Source organism: Octopus bimaculoides, chromosome 6, assembly GCF_001194135.2.
Source record: "Octopus bimaculoides isolate UCB-OBI-ISO-001 chromosome 6, ASM119413v2, whole genome shotgun sequence".
In the NCBI taxonomy this organism is placed as follows: Eukaryota; Metazoa; Mollusca; class Cephalopoda; order Octopoda; family Octopodidae; genus Octopus; species Octopus bimaculoides.
Genome location: NC_068986.1, coordinates 114,119,313 through 114,124,315, shown reverse-complemented (window position 1 = coordinate 114,124,315; position 5,003 = coordinate 114,119,313).

The window sequence follows — 5,003 nt, the reverse complement described above, 5'->3', positions numbered from 1 at the left end:
GTGTATATGTTTGCGTGCCTTTGTGTGTATTTCTGTGTGTATTGTACGTATATTTCTGTGAATTTGCATAACTGTTTGAGCCCATATTCGTATATGGTATCTGCATAGTTAATTTGATTCCCTATACATATGTGTTCACATATATATTTATAAATATGTGCGTGCGTGTGCGTGTGTATATATAAATAAAGATGCATATAGATACATGCTTCTACCTTTATCATTACCTTATTTTATCTTTAATTATTTATATATAGGTGTAGGTGAGGCTGTGTGGTCAGAAGCTTGCTTTCCAACCACTTGGTTCCAGGTTCAGTCCCTCTGCGTGGCACCTTGAGCAAGCGTCTTCAACGGTTTGTTTAAAGATAAGGTAATCTGGTTGCTGTTTCTAGCAAGGCAAATACCTACTTAGAGACCTCAAATGGAGCACATACATTTCGTGTTGCTGCTCTTCATGTTTCTGTTGTAGTTGTCTTTGTTGTTGTTGTTGGGAATGTTAGTACTGCTGTTACGTTTCTTTTTACATTTGCTATTGTTTGTGTTGTGATTGTTACTAAGATGTTTGTTATTGTTGCTGGCGTTACTCTTACTGTTATTGCTAACGTTGTTGGTAATGTTGTAGCTACTTTGATTGCATTAGTAACTTTATTGTTGCTGTTATTGTTAGTGTTACTGATATTACCACAGTAACCTCAATAACACTACCAATATTAGCAATATTGTAAGGCGGCGAGATTGTGGAAACGTTAGCACGCCGGGCGAAATGTTTAGCGGTATTTCGTCTGTCGTTAGGTTTGAGTTCAAATTCCACCGAGGTCGACTCTGCCTTTCATCCATTTGGGGGTCGATATTAAGTACCAGTTGCGTACTGGATTCGATTCAATCGACTGGCCCTCTCCCACAAAATTTCGGGCCTTGTGCCTAGAGTAGAAAAGAATATTAGAAATATTGTCGTGGAGTTATTTTTGTAATAGTAATAATGATGTTGGTGAATTGTTGTCGTGGTTGCAATGGCGGTGGTTGTGGTGATGTCATTGGTTTTAGCGATAGTAATGGTGGTGGTGGTGGTGGTGGTGGTGGGTAATATTTGTGCTAATTATATTGAGGACGATTGTGACGATGTAGTGGTGGCAATTGTTGTGCTTGTGACACTAGTTTTGGTGATAGTAGTGGTGGTCCTGATTAATGTGTATAGCTGTGTTTACATCGTTTTTTTTTTTAAAGAAAAAAATTAAAACTATCGTTTTATACGGTTTGTATAAAGAGTGTTTTAACAAGTGGCTTATACCATATGTTGCCTGAAACAACATGTCAGAAGTAATTGATGAAAATCTTGCGTTGAATTTTATCAAATACTCCGTCTTTTGTTTTGTTTTAACTGTTTAAAGAAATTTGAAATAATTAGATTTGAGGTGAGGCGTCAGCAACGACAACAACAAGAACAAGAACAAGGGCAGCAGCAGAACTAAAAGACAATACAAAGACAAAACAGACAAACAAACAAGCAAGCAAGCAAAGGATGAAATATAAGAATTCATATGTAAACAAACGAGAAATTGTGTCTTAGTCTTAAAATAACATTGCCACTTGTTTCTGCTCAATGTTGTTCTTGTTGTTGTCTTCATTTTGTTTTGGTCGTTGATTTGTGTGCGTGCGCGCGCCTGTGCGCGCGTGTGTGTGTGTGTGTGTGTCTATGTATGTGTGTGTATGTAATTTTCACTTTCTTGTATTAATATGTCGATGACAACGACAACGTTGCCGATGTTAATGACGACACCATGACGATATGATACTTCAACTGGTGATGGTGATATGATGATAATTACGACGGTTGTGAGGGACGGGTGGTGGTGGTGGTTAAGGCGATGATGTTAATGACGATTTTACGTACATTCATTTTTGCTATACTGCTGCTGCTTATCATATCTGTCAGCCTGTCTGTCTGTCTGCCTCGCTGTCTCTACGCACTTGGTATACACACATGTATATAAATTTAGAATAAAAGTGAATCAACAAGTATGTCCAGTGCATGTATATATAAATATATGCACAAACTTATACATACACACACACATATATATATATATATATATACATATATATATATAATTTCAATACGGAGCAAATGATTCGGGAGAAAATATTTGCGAAGATATCATTGACTTTATTATTATCTAGTGTAACAATTAAAAATGATAACATCAATAACATAGGCGATTGCAGGCTCCAAAAAACATTAAATAGGTGAAGGATTAAAATTAATCAAAGAACATACTTAGTGTGTCTACCTGCTGGAAATAACAGTCAAAACTCTTATTTAAATCGCTGAAAATCGTCTTTTTCTGAGATTTAAATAAGAGATCTACATATATGAATATGTGTACATATATATCCAAACCCACACACGCACACACATATGTCATATATATAACTGTTATGAGTGGCACACACGTTAGAGGTGAGGGTACTCAATACCGGATTCATAGAGTTTAATTACGAAATAAATTTAGGAAACAGTTGTCAACCAGATGTTGCAGGAATTATGTCATAGATAGCTTAAGTACGCTTAAGGCTGTCCTGCATCTCGTAAAACCGTCATCTTCTGTCGCAGAAATCGGAATTTATGAACAAGATTGCTGCATTCTAAGTATGTCATTGAACCGGAATGGAGATAAAGCAGATATCAAGCTGGGAGCATATCTTTACTTGGTTCGGAAGAGTTGTGACTAGACTACCTTTTTTCCTCCTTGTCTTGTCTCTATTTTCCTAAATAACCCAAAACTGTAAAGAAAGGCGAAAATGACATAATCCAAAATGTAAGAGAAGGTTTCAAGATGTACCGGATGACTTCGACTGTGTTTGCTGCAAGTATGGAAAGATTGCTAACAGTGTTGCTACATATAACCTACTTCATTAGGGTAATGACGTTGCTGTATCCTGAAGCTGGACTGTATTATGTGTGTGCATATGTATGTATATGGGTGGACGATGTATGTATATGGGTGTGTATATATAGATGCATATCTGGGTACATGACGTTGCAAAACAATCATGGACAAAATGATAAACAGGGTACAGAAAACACACAGACCACATAGAGAACATTTCCTTCATCAGCTGCCACCATTATAACACTGGCGTTTCGGAGAGTTATAAAGAAAACAAAAACGGGAACACGGCTGTAACAGGCGACAACAAAACATCCGGACAGTTAGACGATACAAAAAAGGACAGGAAAAAACATGCACGGGTCATTCGGAGCTTCCTATCCTCAGTCGAGTTCCAGATTGTCTTTGCAGTTCAGGCCGGTTACACTCGAGACTGCTCCAATCTGGTTGGCCCCCAAGAAAATCTAAGCTAAGAGTACTAGACTCTTTGGAAGAAATCAAGCGAATGTATAAAAAAACGGAGAAATGGTATACAATTACAAATAGAACTAGAGGACATGAACAACAGGTGTCTTTCGACTTAGGACGAATTTAAGTTAAGCTGGCGTGGTATGAGCATAAATAAAATATGCGATGAAACACAATAAGTAAGCCAAGAAATAATTCAAGGAAATAAAACAAGGAAGATTTCTGGTTAGGTCGAGATAGATAACTATGACTGTTCGTTTCTCGAATTGCTTGCCAGTGCAACCGAATGCACCAGTAAGCAGTTTTGAGCAGTTGCTGAAAAACATCAGCATCTTCAGGATAGTCTCATTAAGTGCGGTGCAATGGCTTAATTTGAATTTTACTAATAATCTTTATTATGCATTTTGTTTATGTACAGGACTTAACAGCTTTTAAATCATTAAAACATCTTTGGAAGTTGCCTAGCTTCACAGATGTGAAATCGTGTCTGCAATTGACTGCAGACTTGATTTGCGAAGATCAGTAAATTCTCAAGTCGAAAATTTTGGCGCAGAGAATACATCGACTTCCAGTACTGGCGTCTTACTTTATTTCAGCGATCTTCAAAATGACGAAGGGCAAAAGTAACTTCGATAGTATTTGAACTGAAAATATAAAATGTCTGAATGAATAATGAAAACTATTTTCCCGTTGCACTAACAACTCTGCCAGCTCCATGCCTGTTAATCATACCTCACTATTAATTATTATTATTTATATTATTATCATTATTATCGTTGTTGTTGTTGTTCTTCTTCTTCTTCTTTATTATTATTATTTATAATAATATTAGGAGCGGCGAAGGTTGTCGTATGGTTATTGGTAATTGTATATGTGTGTAACTGGGCTGGTGACGGTGTAATTGTACACAAGTCAATATGTCAGCGTGTACGGCCGGTTATTGGTGGTTACGGCCTTGTACGCAATATCAGGAGAGAAAACTTCCACCATATAACTTGTATACACCCACAGGATATATATATATATATATATATATATATATATATATATATACACTCTCAAATATTGATAGACGGCACTTAAATATAAATATAAATGTATATATATATATATATATATATGAGAGAGAGAGAGAGAGAAAGCAAAGAGGAACGGTGAGGTGAGAAAGTATTAAAAGGTTTGAGAGGCGAAAAGTTTAGTGAGATGTATGAAGATGATGTTTGTGAGAACATATTTAGAGGAACACATTCGCGGGCGCGCAGCACACACATTTACACACACACACATATATATATATACAGACAAATGTAACACATAACGGCACCAAGACTTTTGCCAACGTTCTCCTCACCCCACTACTCATAAGCCTTCCTCTGTTGCCACTTTCACTATAGCATCGCCAACACCACCACCAACAACAACAGCAACAACAACCTTCTCACCACAAAACTACAGGAACAAATCAGTCCACACAATATGCAAAGCCCATGCACACACACTCACACATTTGTACACACACAAACATGCACATACATGGACAAACATAAGACAGTGATACATGTGGACTTACTTCCCTAATATATATACAAACACATGTATGTGTGTACACACACACACACACACACACACACACACACGTATATATAT